This window comes from Triticum aestivum, chromosome 5A (genome assembly GCF_018294505.1).
Source record: "Triticum aestivum cultivar Chinese Spring chromosome 5A, IWGSC CS RefSeq v2.1, whole genome shotgun sequence".
Taxonomy (NCBI): Eukaryota; Viridiplantae; Streptophyta; class Magnoliopsida; order Poales; family Poaceae; genus Triticum; species Triticum aestivum.
This window is the reverse complement of record NC_057806.1, coordinates 663,988,308-664,004,302: the sequence shown is the minus strand read 5'-3', so window position 1 is coordinate 664,004,302 and position 15,995 is coordinate 663,988,308. Positions and strand designations below refer to the sequence as shown.

Sequence of the window (15,995 nt, the reverse complement as noted above, 5' to 3'; positions counted from 1 at the left end):
TTGAAATTAGTGCAAGAGACAAGCATAGGCTTGGGCCCAATGATTCCAACAGAAACACCGCCAACTATTTATGGTGGTGAACTTGTGATTGAAGCAAGTTGCCAGGAATGTTTTTACTCCACATGGACGGCGTGATTCTGCGGGTTGGCCCTCCCCAACCGACGTCTTAGCATAGTTTTGTGTCTTCCGTGACTTTACTAATTCTTGATGCATATTGTTGTGTATGTGTGCGTCTCTGATGGTTGTGTGCATTTTAATTATACAGAGATCAAGTGTGTGCCTATTTTTTCTAATTTTTTTTAGAAAAGGGGTGATTCCCCGGCCTCTGCATCAGAAAGATGCATACAGCCATCTTATTAACCAAATAAAGTAGTGTCAACATGGTTTCAAAGGTCTCCACAAATAATAAAAAAGCACAGACAGCTCACACAGAGCCAATAGGGGCTAGAAACACCAACAAGCCGAGGAAAGACGCCACAACCGGCTGGCTAAAAAAATAGATAGGAAATCTAAATGCCTATCCTATTACATGACCGCCATCCAAACCGGTTGAATATATCCCGAGCTACCATCTCCCAGCGGAAAGACCCAGTAACCAAATGCTCCCTGGCCTCCGTCTGGGCGAGTAGCGACCACGAACGGATCAGTGCCCTAGTACGGAATATGACCTGCAAAAAATGTATACATGATATTCTGTTAAAAACCAAATCATTTCTGCAAGTCCAGATAGTCCACAGCAAAGCACAAACTCCAACCCGAATATGTCTCGCTAAGTTAGGCTCAATCCCATTAAGCCATGTCCCAAATAACGCATAAACAGAATTCGGTGGATTGATACTAAAAGCAATGTGGACCGTCTGCCAAAGTACCTTGGCTAACGGGCAATCAAAAAAGAGATGTTTGATAGTCTCATTCCGATGACAGAAACTACACCTAGTAGGTCCTGTCCAATTACGCTTTATGAGATTGTCCTTAGTTAAAATAACTTGTTTATGGACAAACCACATAAACACTTTTATTTTCAAAGGAATTTTGACATCCCAAACATGCTTGGACGTAGGAATGGAGTTTGAATTAATAACATCAATATACATTGATTTAACCGTAAATACTCCAGACTTAGTCAGTTTCCATCGTAATTCATCGGGTTGTTGTGAAAGCTGGACTTCCATCAGTCTCCTAACTAGATGGAGCCATTCTTCCCAACGATTGCCCGCTAGCGTTCGTCGGAACTGAATATTAAGGGGGCTAGTGTGTGCCTATTATGTTTGCATTATCTTGGGGTGACATTATGAGTCAATGTCATTTAAGAAAAATAGTAGCAGCATCCCCTGCACTAAACCATCATTTTGGTGTAAAGAGGTCATCTTATTTTCTTTCTCTTACTACCTAGCCCTATAGTGATAAAATGGGAAGTCAAAACATCGTTTTTGAGGAACACAATTATCTCTTGAAATATGCTTTATCTCACTTTATAAATAAAGCAGCCACTGCATCAGTACAAGAGGTGTTGTGCCGGGGTGCCAATATCGAGGCCGAGCTTTCGCAACGTGAGGGGGGTTATCCTAGGCAGATCTAGATAGTGGATGTGGCGTCTGTCTTACCGCTGAGGAGTGGCTTCAACGCTAAGCTCCTACAAGGGCGAGTATGTATTTTGGTGGTAGCGAACTCGCGAGAAGTGCTAACATTGCCTACTTCCATACCATGGAGAATGGATGACGACCGAAGTGCTATATACCGTGTGTGTCTATGGGAAGGGGAGGTTGTTTTGCGGGATGCGAGGAACACAATTACATACGAGTACTATTATTCAGCTTTGAGGGACGAGGCGGCTTCCTCTTGTGCATTGTTATTGACAAGTGGTTACAACACCCAAAATTATGCGGATTAATGCTCGAGTCCACGGGTCGTCGCCGGTCCTTTGATCTTGTCGTCGTCGATGCATGCTTGCCGTGAGTGGTTTCCGCCTTGTTTCGCGCCTTGGCTCGTCGTACATATGCGTCATATCCTGAGGTTTTGATTTAGTTAGTACTAGTAGCGAGTACGGTCTAGTACTACTAATATGATGTACGCTAGCTTATTCAATTTAGGTGCCGAATAACATGATGTATCGAGGCAGGTTTCGACCCACTCCACTTGATACTACCACCACGAGGGCAAGTTGGCGAGTGGGCATTAGGTATACCCACTTGATCACGGATGCAGTTATTCATATACCACGAGCTTGCGTTACCTGATGTACGTGCCCTCTATAAAAGGTGAGGCCAACGTGCTGCTCATCACATCCATTGCTACTTCTCCAAACATCAGCAACCACCACCTAGAGCTACCGCGACCTAGCGAGCATGGCGCAGCTCGTCATGACGGCCACCCTCCTGCCCAAGCTGGCCAGCCTGCTCTCGCCGGAGTACAGCCTCCACCGGGCAGCCAGGGGCGAGATCATGTTCCTCAAAGTCGAGATGGGGAGCATGCAGACGGCCCTCGTCAAGGTCTCGCAGGCGCCAATAGACCAGCCGCCGGATGTCCAGGTCAAGCTCTGGGCCAAGGAGGTGCGGGACCTGTCGCACGATCTCGAGGACAGCGTCGACAAGTTCATGGTGCGTATACGCACCGACGGGCTAGATAAATTGCACACCTTCATGGGCTTCATCGATAGGAGCCTCAACCTCTTGACGAAAGCCAAGATCCGCCACACGATACTCACCGATGTCAGGGACATCAAGAGCCGCGTCAAGGAGGTCAGTAAACGGCGTGAGACATACAAGGTCGACACAGTTCCTGCTAGGCCAACCACCACAACCACCGATAGCCTTCGCCAATTAGCCTTATACAAAAAGGCTACTGAGCTCATTGGCACCGAAGAGAAGAGCAATGAGCTGGTGGAGATGTTGAGAAAGGGCGATGAGGCGTCGGCCAAGCAACTCAAGATGGTCTCCGTCGTCAGTTTCGGAGGATTGGGCAAGACAACTCTTGCAAATGCGGTGTATCAGAAGCTTAAAGGGGGTTTTGATTGTGGAGCTTTTGTCTCGGTGTCTTTTACTCCTAATATTGAGAAGATCTTGAAGAGCTTACTCCATCAACTTGACAAGAACTGGTATCATAATATCAACAAGTCAAACTGGGGAGAAGCAGAACTCATTACTGAAATCAGAGAATACCTTCGGAACAAGAGGTATGTGTTTATCATGCTCCTTGGATTTTTTATATGTTCTTCGTGAGTTCTAATTACCTCCTTAAATTGATGTTTGTGGTTAAAACGTAAGCTAGTATCCTAACCAACATTTCCTCGGTTACTTACAACTAATTGTGAGCATGTTCCTCGTAAGGCTAGATGTTTAAGAAATCAAATAAACAGCACGGGTAGTTAAGACTAATGGCCTATATGTAATCATGGTCGTTTGTATCATTGGCCGCAATATTATTCGTATTAGTCTTTCAGGCCAAACCGATATGAGCCTACTAACGTCTATTTTGAACCTTTGTGTGTGCTAGGCTAACTGTAACAAACATTGTGAGAACATAATTTACATAACTATGTACTTCTTATTTTTGCTAAAACCATTAGTATTGATTTAACAATTGTATTATATTGTTCTTTTAAACACTTTTAGATAATTCTTTTCTAGTTCATCCATTTCCTGCCCCTGTGATCATCTTTTTTTTAATATAATATCATATCCATAACTCCAAAGCAAGTAATCTTTGTACACTAGTTCTTGTAGAATTGTAATATAGAAGTAACCTAACTGTTTGAATTTCAACATTGTATTTAATGAATGCTTTCAGAAAGAGAAAATTTAAATTCCCTAAATACTGTGAAATCTTCAAAATTGAAACAATGTAGGCATAATTTATAATATTGTCATGTATTTTCGAATTTTAGGGACAAGTCTCGCTCAAGTCTAGGCTAGAATTGAATACATGTGCTTCTGTTTCTCAACACTTAACATAATTCATTGATTTTATTCTGGTATGTCATGATGTGTTATTAAATTTTACCAAGTGGATCTTAGATGTGTCAAGATGAAAAAAACGGTTCAATAGGTAAATGTAGGAGAATGAGCTACTTAGATTGTAAAAGACTAAATTAAAGTTTAAAATGGGTTATCTATAGCACGTCAGCAACAAAATTACAGGGTAAAATTAGTCACTTGGAACAAGGCTCTTATTGTGTGCCTTGCTAGCCTGACACTTCTAAACCGCACGAATAAAAAAGAATACACTCCATGTCCATAGTACATTGATATTTTTCTCTTCTGTGGTGAAAGCCATCTGTGAACAAATTTTTGATTCATATAGGTGGTACCGTCACTAAAGTCCTAATTGCACCCTTTTGTATTAACATGTTTTGCTTAAAATATCTCAATGGTGTTCAAATAACGAGAACATATAAAAATACAACCACTAATATATATGATCATTTGGTATTTTCTCATAGGTACATCATTGTTATAGACGACATATGGGATAAATCAGCCTGGAAAAATATTAGATGTGCTTTGATTGAGAATGAGTGTGGAAGTAGAGTAATCACCACAACCCGCATTCTAGATGTTGCCAAAGAAGATGGTGATGTTTATGAGATGAAACCTCTTTCTATTACGGACTCAAAAATATTATTCTACCAAATAATATTTGGAAAGGAATATGAAAGCCCTCATAAACAGTTGATCGAAGTATCAGAGAAAATTTTAATGAAATGTGGTGGAGTACCATTAGCTATCATTACGATATCCAGCTTGTTGGCAGAAAGACGTGATAGTGCACACTGGTCCAAAGTGTACCAGTCAATGGGCACCGGGCTGGAAAATAATCCAGATGTGAATGGCATGAGAAGGATATTATATGTTAGCTACTATGATCTGCCTGCTCCTCTCAAGATTTGCTTATTATATCTAAGTTTGTATCCAGAGGATTGCATATTCAAGAGAAAATATTTAATATGGAAGTGGGTGGGTGAAGGTTTTATTCAGCCAAAACAAGGGGAGAGCTTGTATGAAGTAGGAGAGCAATATTTCGATGAACTTATTAACAAAAGCTTGATCCAGACAATGAATAGTAAATGGTATGGTGGTTTTGGTTTTTCAAAAAAGAAGGCAAGTCATTGTCGTGTACATGACATGGTTCTTGATCTCATCACTTGTTTGTCACAAGAAGAGAATTTTATGACAACATTAGGTGGTCATCAGTATGAGTCTTTGCCAGTAAAGGTCCGCCGACTATCCCTCCATACCAGCAAGCAAGAAGATGCCAAGGTGCTCTCTACAATGAATATGTCCCATGTGAGGTCACTTACAGTGTTCAAAAAATCATTTTCTTTGTTGCCACCACTTTCAAGCTTTCCACTCTTAAGTGCATTGGATTTAACCAACTGTAAGCAGGTGGATGATCACCACTCTATGCTTATATGCAGTATGTTTCACCTGAGGTACTTGTGGCTATATGGAACCTATATCACCGAGATCCCAAGAGAGATTGCAAATCTTCAACTTTTGCAGGTATTGGACATAGGCGAGACTGAAATAGAGGAGTTGCCATCAACTTTTGAACAGTTGTGTCATCTGGTGTACCTGCGTGTTAATAGTTGGATAAGAGTACCATATGGCTCTAAGAATCTGAAATCTCTACAAGAGTTGAAATCGGTGATTGTCATGTCTCCATCTGTCCTGATTGATCTGTCTGGGCTGACCGAGCTAAGGTGCCTTGATATGAAAGTCATTGAATGGAACAAGAGTTTTGAGGAGCCCTTCCGTCGCTGTCTATCTGGCCTCATCAATCTCCAAAGCTTAAAAGTAAATGGTTGTCGTATCACCGAGGATCCTGAATGTGGAAATTTATTGCTACCAGGACCTCAACAGCTTCGTCGCTTCATTGCACCGTATTGCAGGGCTTCTTCGGTTCCAAGATGGATGTCCTCACTCTCCTGTCTTTCATACATTGTAATCGTGTTGAACACACTGGGCGAGGAGGACCTTCATGTCCTTGGTTGCTTACCATCCCTCCGTCATCTCAACATGGATGTGTGCAGACACACACCACGACAGAGACAAGCATGGCCAGTCATCGGTGCTACCGGCTATCCGTTCAGGTGTCTAACAGAGTTGAGGTACGTTCAACACGCGGAGGTGGTTTTTGCACCGGGAGCCATGCAGAAGCTCCAGATTCTCGAGCTGCATCTCGGAACGCCGGATACCTTGCATCAGTCTGGGTATTTCGATTTGGGCTTGGAGAACCTCTCTTCGCTTCAACAGATAACTATCATGTTGAGTTTTTCTAAGGATCGGATGGGGGAGATGGAGGCTGCGGAGGCTACGCTTCGTAAAGCTCTCGACATGAATCCCAACAAGCCCACGCTGAATAAGGTAACTCAAACTACTACTGGACATCGAATTTTTTGAACTACTACTTAATTTGATCGAACTCTAATTTTTTTTTAAAAGAGCTCTAGTTAATTACCTTATGGTTAACTACTAATTGCTTTGAAAAATTTCAAAGTAATACTGTTTTACATTCCGTATACATCAACTTATAGTTCATGTAAGTACATACACTGGCAGTTTAGGTTGAAGCATGACACAGCTAAGTCAGTTGATTACTACAGTATAATGTTATTTCTCTACCATTTCGCTTTATTAGCTCACCGGTTGATTACTCATCCTTCAAATACCTTGTCTTTTTTTCCTTCAGTGGTAGTGTCCCTTTGCATAGCGTTGTCGATTCATTTCGAGCTACAACTATCACCGAGGTGTGCAATTTTGGATTTGGCATCGCGCGCAAAGTGTTGCCATTGTTGCTTGAAAGGGTCGTGGTGACGTAGTCAGATCTCCTGGCGATGGTCGTGCGAAGCTGGGTGGTGGTGGTGGTGGTCCGTTGCTGCTCACGGGGGCGTAGTGCTGGTTATTTCCTGGGATTTGATATGTTTGATGTTTTCACCTGTAATAAGTAGTGACCTTGAGCTTTTATCCAATGCTAGCAGGTTTTTGCCCCGTAGGGAATGTTCGAATTTGGGCATCTCCAGCGGGTTTCCTGCTAGTGCACCAACTTGTTTTTCGCCGGCTCGGGTTGAAACTGGTGCCGGCGGATCCAGACCGAACCCGGCGCCCTGCGGGCGCCTGGGGGCGCCGGCATAAGAAAAAGGTCGCGTGGGTCCGCCCTTTCGGCGAGTCGAGCGTCTCTTCCCGCCGTTTCATCCCGCTTTTCCCCCACTTCTCTCCCATTCTCTTCATTCCTCCCGCCAATCTCCCACCCGCCTCCGCCGCCATGCCACCGAAGAAGTACGTTGCCCCCCGCGTCGCGGCAACCGCGACCGCCCCCGTCGCCCAGCCGAAGCAGAGGAAGCCGAGGGCACCGCCATCCAAGCCACCGAGCATGACGAACGTCGAGTGGAGGGTGGAAGTTCAGCGACGAGAGGCGGTCATCGCCGACCAGCGGAACCGGGCGATCGCCAAGAAGGCCCATGACAACGCGGCGCGGGCGGCGGCGGCGGCTTCGGCGGACCAAGCCGAGGCCGACGCGACTCGCACGGGGATGAGGAACCCACCCGGCAACCACGCCCAGTACGCGCCCTGGGGCCAGCAAGGCGTTGGTTCTCCGTCGCCGCAACCATGGGGATGAACGCCCTCACCGGGCTACGCCGACGAGGATGCGCACGGTGGGTTCAACCCCAACGTCACCTTCCCCATGGACACCCGGCCCAGCGGACGCCCACGCCCGCCTTCACCGGCGTGCAGTACCCTCCATACAACTACTCGCCGCCCGCCTACGCGTCCTCCCCGACGCCCCCTCTCCGCCGTGGCGCGCGGCCCTTCTCGCACCTCGGCGACACCTACGAGACCGAGACCGACATGGATGACATCATCGCGATAGGCTCGGCCGCGACCGCCGCGTCTCCCGGGTTCGCCACCCCGGACGACACCGTGGATCTGAGCAGCGGCATGGAAGACGAGCTCGGCTACGTCTACGGCGAGGAGGAGCAGGAGGAGCAGGAGGAGGAGGACGAGGAGGAGGAGGAGGAGGAGCCAGCGACTGTTCCGGCGAGGAGGAGCAAGAAGAAGAAGCGCGCGGCCAGGTCCGGCGAGCCGCGCATCAAGTGGGCGTCCAAGGAGGAGGAATGCCTCGCTGAAGCATGGAAAGTCGTCTGCCTCGACCCGACCACCGGCACAAACCAGAGCATCGAGACGTACTGGGAGCGCATCAAGACCGAGTTCGACGAGCGCCAGCTCATCGACCCCTACTTCAAAGGCGTCTACATGCAGCGCGGGTCGAAGGCGATGGCAAACCATTGGGGGCGTATCCAGGGGGCGTGCAACAAATGGCATGGGATCGCCGAGGAGGTCGCGGCTCGCCCGGAGAGCGGCGCCAGCGTTGAGGATCAGGTATGCCACGCCGGTCTTCCGCCTCTCCTCGCCGTGTGCGCCCGCCAACTGTTTGTTCCTCCGCGCATTTGCTGCGCATGTTCGCCTTGTATCGGCAGGGCAACAACGACGCCGAATTCAAGTACCTCTACGTCTACAAGCGCATAGACATGTGCGAGAAGTGGGCGGAAGTCCGGCGCACCCTCGACAAGGCCAAGGAGACCTGTAAGCCGGACGCGCCGACTGTGGACGCATCAGAAGGGCGGCCGGGGTGCAACAAAGGTGCCAAGAAGGGGAAACACGCCAACGCGGCCACGCTCTCGAGTGCAGGAGCCATCGAGCACTGCCTCGCCGACGCGCAAGCCCGGGCTGTCCTTCGTGAAGAGAAGACTGAGGCGCGGTGGTCGGCGTTGATGTCAAGCAGCGCCATCAAGCTCGACCTACTCCGGACCAACGTCACCATGAAGAAGAGAAACACCGACCTGGCTTTCCTGCTGGGCGGGGCGGACATACTCCAGAGCACCGACGAGGCGGTCAAGGCGTGGTACTTGACGGAGCGGGGCCTCATCCTGAACCAGCTTCCATCGACGACGCCGCCCACGCCGACGCCGACGCCAAGCCCGACTGATGATGAGGCCGCCGAGAACACCCGCAGCACAGAAGCCACGCCGACGCCGTCCAGCGCAGAGACCCCGCCAAGCCCGCGCACGCTGACGCCGCTGACGCCGGAGGCTGACCTCGCCGTCTGATGCGCACGCGCGTCCTTTCTGTTTGTTGTACGCCAAACTTGTGGCCGCGTGATCGACGGATTTGTGGCGTCTATTTTGTGAGCGGGAATGATCTATGTTTGAATTTGCCGCGGCTGGGGGACGGCGCCTGGGGGTGTGGCTGGGAGCTAGGTCACCCCCAGGGGCCAACCTAACGCCGATTCGCTCCCAGGCCGCTCTTTTTCTGCGCCCTGGGGGGCTGAACGGTTGGAGCTGCTCTAAGTGTGCAATCAGACAAACATTGGAATATTTCATAGCAAGCAACCATCGGCTTCAAGGTAATGTGACTGGCAGTCTGGCACCATTTTAGTAGTAAGTGGTGTGGGACTGTGAGTGCCATGTACACCGATCGGATGAATTCCTTTTGCAGATAGGGTGCTCAATTTGCCCACTATAATACCGAGAGTTGATTTTCGCTATCCGGCTCCATGGAGCCTGAAATTTTCAAAAAATCAACTACTTAAATTTCATAAAAATCTGAGAATAAATACACATATACTTATAGATGTATATTACATGTGCATAAATTTCATCACAAAATACGTTTTGATGTGAACTGTGCAAAAACAAATCATGTGTATAATATACTCCATGTAGCTCGAGCTCCATTAGCAATTTCATAAGCTGTTGGAAATTGATCAGGCTCGGCAGAGGTAGAAGAGGTGGTAATCATGGTATCATGTGATGATGCATGTGGGGTCAATGGATGACGGTCGTTAGCAGAAGATGTTGTTGTCTGGAGTTGAATGTACACTGACGCCATTTTTTGTTCCCAACAGTGCATCCTATTTTGACGAGGCCACATCAGGTAATGCCACGCTAGCTAGCATTCAGCTGCTGCTGTCTGCTCCTCTGTTTCTTCAGTTCAGAGTTCTCCACGGTTCCCACTGCGATGTACTCAAGAAAAAACATAGCGCGCTATAAAAAATGGGTCCGCCCCTTAAATTATGCTATTAGCAAAATATTTGTACACTAACTTATTTAACAAGACAATTCTCTACACATTATAACATGCTATTAACGGCGCTATAGCGCGCTATTTTTCTTTCAATGGATGTACTCCCTCCGTCTCAAATGCTTGTCTTAGATTTGTGAGGTAATACCATGGAAACCAATATCCCTCTAACTGGAACGACCAAGGAAAATACGACGCGCGCGCACATCGTACTCACCCAATGTTCACGTTTGAAAAAATGCTGGCATGGCATGCTCCGTCAGAGTCAGACCAACAGGCAACAGCCATGTTCCATTTATATCTGATTACGCGCAAGTACTCTGACTGGTGTGTGTGATCGAGCTGCGTGTCAATCGCAAGCTTGTGAGACAGAGACAACGGAAGATGTGATGAATGTATCTGTGACATGCAACCTGCAGAAGATAAGATTCCTAGCTACGTACTTAGCTAGACAGGCACCAAATCAGGTCAAGACGTCTGCATTATTAGCTGGGGAGATCTTGACAAGTGTTGACAGCGAGCTTATGTAGCCTAACTGTGACATACCAACTGCCAAGTCCTCTCCCGTTATGATCTGCAGGTGGGTACGTAGGATAGCCTTGGGCAGTTAAGGATGCTGTGAGCAAAGCTCAGTTCCTGCTCTATTTTTTATTTTCCTTTGTATTTGGTCTCTGACCTTCTCTATGTACTTGGCCGTTCTTCTTCAATGGAGTCATGCAGTCATCCTGCTGTCTTTAGCCACAATGGGAGTAACTTTAGCAATAACTTCAAGTCCAACTCAACAAATTTGTGTATGTGGCAATGAGTTAATGAAGAGAGAGGTAGTTGTAGTAACTTAGCTAGTTACTGTAACATCACATGTCCCAATGCAGTATGAGTCTATAACCTAATAAATGAAGCTTTGCATGACACCACACCTATGTTACTACTCACTATGAAGGCAGTAACATAGTCTAGGAATATGTGTATGTTACTAGTGTATGTTACTTGGACAAGATGAGGAGCGGGCAGATTCTGCCTAGCTTTGCCAATCGATCGAGCATGCTGACGAGATCCCAGAGCTACGCTATGCCGGCAGGAATGATGCACACATCTCTCTAGAGATCGACCGTTGCAGTTGCAGACGATGACCTCTCGCTGATCCTGAGTTTCTGATCCCATGACGGGACACCCATGGCATCCACCACGCACAACCAAAATTTTGGAGCAAACTGACCCTCACACAAGCATATCAAGAGCGGGTAGATAGTTTTGGGCCCAAGCTGTTGAGCATGGAACATGAGGACGAGAGTCCTTGGCAAAGCAATTAGCATGCATGAGGATCCCAACATGTGAAAGTATTCCGCAGGATCGAACATTTCACTTGCAACTAGTGCTATCACATAGAGCTGTGTCCTCCTTTGGTCCACAAATAATTCTGATTTGTTTCTCTCTTTATTCCTACTGCGTTCTTCTTTTCCAAGATCTATATCTTTCGCTTTATGATCAACTTTTCGTTGCCTATGTAAGCAGACTGCAGATTGGATTGGATAACAAAGAAAATGAGATCATGCATAAACCTTTCTCCGAGAAACAAGATGCGTGTGGACCGTTGAGAAGCGGATACTCCAGAAGAAGTGCATAACACGGATATAAATACTTCGCCGACTTTTGCATGCCAAGACACCTTCTGGCCAAAGGTAATCCAACTCGTTGGGAAGATAATCTAGCTGAATAGACACCACCGCCAAGAAGCGTGAGATGCTCCTTTACGTTGCTTGATTACCCAAGATATGTTGTTTTCGAGAATGATTACCTAGGATATATGACCCTTGTCTTCCTTGTGTTCGGCCTTAAGTGAAGTTGCGCATGCACGTAGTTTTCATGACCTAACCTTGCCTCAAATGCTATTCCACGGCCGGACCGGTCATCAGTGAGCTTATAGCTTTATCACGATTCTTGTTTAAGCAAACATTGGGGGAGGGTAGGCTCCCCACCTGAATGTACATTACTTTGAAAGAATGTTAGGTTTACAATTACGGATGGCTTATTTGGCGTGAGGACAGGTAATCTTGACACTGGGTGATAGCTATCTTATGCTTAATTCAATTTCGGACCTTGTGCCATAAGTAGCCAGGGGGAGGGGGTCATCTACCAGTTCACATGAATGATTTGACATTGTTTGCAAGTTAAGTTAATAAATCCTATGGTGTTGTAAAAAATTATTGAACACTTCCGTCGTTGTCATCTTTTCACATGTTTTGCATGGGCAAGCCGTCTTCATAACTTTTGGCTTCTCGCCATTTAGTAGAGACTCCCACATTTTACAAAAATTGGCCTCAGGAGTCAAGAGAACGATGCTCCATTACGCTTGCAGATTTTGGTAGTGCGGTTCTCTTATGTTGGTCGATATGGTTGTGTAGAAATGTCGTCTTTGCTACCTATTTTTAATTAGCATGCATGAATAGGCTAAAATTGTGCACTTTACTATACTGCAGTAGTACATGAAGAGGGGGAAGGCTTTCTTTTACTTTGAAGATAGCATGGGTTCCCCCCAAGAAAATGAAACAAGGAAAAAACTTTGCTTTCTCATTAATTAAGGAGTAAAATGCATAAGCAAAGGCCCAAGCCAGAATACAACTACTCTCTCCAATCAGAGCCCCTGAATGCTTTGCCTCAGTGGTAAATCACAAACTTGCCTCCGTTTTAATGTTGTGAAGGATAATCCCGCTTCCGAAAGACTCAAGCATTACGGCCGTTCAAATTTCTCACGTTACAAGCATGAGAAGCGAAGTCATTGCCTTCTTAACACCTTCATTTAGGTTAACCATTTCGATCCACCAAGAAGCATGGAGTTGACCTCATGGGAACCATGTTCCGGAGCACCCCTCCCACCCACAACAAATGTATTTTACCAGTCAAGGAAAACCCTCGGATGATCTCTTCTTTTTTTTTTGCGGGTGTAGAAATCGAACCCAAGACCAACATTTCGAACACTACATGGTTTGGGGTCATTTCATTCTTCTAAAATATATCGATCGAATTCAGAATTCAACGTGATTAAGTAGGCGGCACTAATGTAAACCCTGGTTAAATATGTCACGCCAAAGCGCTGGGTGTGTGGAAACAAAACAGCCTCCATTTTTTTCTTCCTTTTGCACATACGAGTATATGCTGGGTTTAGCCTCCCGGGTCGCTTCGAGCGACTCCGGAGGCGCCGCCGCAGCTACCTTCGGAGGCCCTTCCACGCAGCCCCGTTTACCTTGCCGCCGCCGGAGGAGGCCGGCCGCCCGGCGGACGGCGGCGGCGGGGTGTCCCAGCCCGTTTTTTTCTACTCTTTCCCCGGGTGATTGCCTTCCGATCTGGCTGACGTTGTCCCATGCCGCTCGCTTCCTGATTTGTCCATGGCATGGTGTCTCCCGATCTGGCCGTCGTCGTCCCATGTTGCTAGTTTCCCGATCTTTTCAGATCTGGCAGCTAACTGGTGATTCAGGCTGCGATCTAGATGATCTCTATGGCTTGGAGTATGATCAGGGGAAGCACACGGGGCTGGTTCATGGAGGCATATGCATACACATGCGTGGACATGCACGCACATGATCGGCGGCCGCCCAGGTTGCCGGCTAGCTACAACCCATGGTGCTGGCTGTTGGTGTCCACCTAGGACTATGTCATGGGAGATTGGATCTGGGACAGCGGCGGCCTTGCCGTGGATTATGGCCTCCATCAAAAGTTTATGAGAGTTTCATCTCTGCAGATGTGATGGCTGACTTCGGCGGCGAAATGCAAATTGTGGACGATGTCTTGATGCAGAGGGATTGTTGTGCGGTGGCGGCGGGCATATCGCCTGTAGCTACTGGGATCGTGGAAAAGTGGTGGCGACAACACATGAATGACCTCGACGGTGGTGCTACTTGAGCACCCAGTCTAGAGCTCCGGGGTGAAAGCCTTGGTCTCGCCCGTGTTGGGTATACCTGACAATGGCGATGTTTTTACATCATTACCTTGTTGAAGGCATTGTTCGGAATGCTCAGACTGATTCTTCAGGGTGAAAACCTAGATTCTAGTCTTGGATGGCTGGATCCGGTGACGGTGACACTTGAGTGTCGCTCCCTTCCTTAAGGCGTTGTTGTTGAAGAACGTCGTCGTCCGCGTGGTGTCATGAGATTGTCGGTGCAGATATGGTCATTGTTATAGTTTGCCGATCGTGATCTGATCGCTTGGGGGCTTTTTTCTTTTTTCCTCGCCTACGCATAGCTTTGATCTAGTATGACTTCGCTATTTGTCGGTTTGTTTTGTGTGCGTGCGTTGGTGTTGGTTGTGTGCATTTTAGCTATGCAGAGGTCGGGTGTGTACTCATTTATTTGTATTCTCTTGATGCTTCACTTTGAGTCAATAAAATCCACCCTTTAGCGAAAAAATATGCTGGGTTTTACCGGAAAGGAATGCATACTTTGAACAAAAGGGGCCGGAACACTCCCTTTGGACAAATCTTAACCGAACAAGAAATCAAAGGTCACATGACCACACCATTTGTCGACTGAGACGCACAAGAATGGTGTCCTTTCCTGCCGGCAATGGCCGGGGCAGCATCGACGGGCAGATCAAAATAAATACATATCATTTTCTCCTGCAGCAACGCATCATCTCCCGCGTCACCAACCACAGCACGCTCCGCCCCAAGCTCTGTGACCATGCGTGAGGAGAATAATATGCCGGCTCCTGGAACCATTATTTAACATCAGTAAAATGCATATCACGCCGTCGCGCACCGAGAAGAAGCAGAGAATCAGGGCTAGTATTCCTATGCGAAGATGGATGGTCAAAGCCTGCAGGGCTGGTGGGTGATGGTGTGTGTCTGATCCTGCTCAATCATGCATGCAATAATAGACGTAATTCTTTAGCTTCGGGAGTCTTAAGTCTTAACTAAACATTCATGCGTACTCCGTATTATATAGTTCTCGTAATCCTAACTGGCCGCTTCAACATACGGAGGTATATATGTAGTGTACGTACTGGATGTTAATCGCCAAGGAAGTTCACCGTCACTTTCACGTGAACAAGCTAGCAGGTTCAGTGTTCCCTTGTGCAACGTCCGTAACAAGATGAAGCAGGATGGAGCACCCAGCTGATACTCCGCTTACAGCTCTGGCGGAGCACACGGAGATTATAGTTGACCAGCGGAGTATAGTGTTCTGTTCTGACCTACACAGTTGCACTACGTTCCGTCTGAAGTTACCGAAAAGAAATGGCGCACGCTTCCAACGAGACGACTGCGCATAGCCGCCAGAGCTACTACCTGCTGAACCTGTCGAGATCACCACGGTGTAACAGTCGATCTCCGAGCCAACACGTTGCTGTCAGAGCTCTTACGCCAGGAGATCAGTCATACGATTTGTTGTCATTTGGCGGGCACCAACGCTTTGTCCTTCCCGAGGACCCTGTGTGTCAGCGCCCACAAGGACAGAGCCAGTCATCCAGAAGCGCGAGGTGACGAGGACTCGACTCATGGGCCAGCAGCCTCGCGGCCCACTCGCGATCGACGACTTCCCCAGTGGCTTGCAGGCCTAAACTGGGCCCGTTAAGGGTGTACGCTGATATATGCGGTGTGTGTGCGTTGCGTGTGGATTGAAAAAGGAGTTGGTGGCTTCGGCCATGGCTAGCATGTGGCGTGCGTGAGCTTGTGCATACATTCATGACGAATTAGCCACAGATCTGAGATCAAATACAAGTTATATCCTCACATCTGGTATCAGAGCCGTTCCACCCTGGAGATTCCCCACCACCCACACCGCACCAGATTCAGCGAATTGCGACGGCGGCAGGCCATGGAGGGGTTGTCGGCAGAGGGGCGCAACATCCACGAGCTCGTCAAATCCGCCATCTCTGATGATCTTGATCAGCGCCTCAAGGTACATAGCGAATACCTCCTCAAATCCA

General features: G+C 47.5%; 1 pseudogene; it reads left to right on the top strand.

Annotated features, from left to right (window-relative positions):
* The first annotated feature begins 2,319 nt into the window (after positions 1-2,319).
* Positions 2,320-9,103, top strand: LOC123101755 (disease resistance protein PIK6-NP-like; annotated as a pseudogene).
* Positions 9,104-15,995: the final 6,892 nt, after the last annotated feature.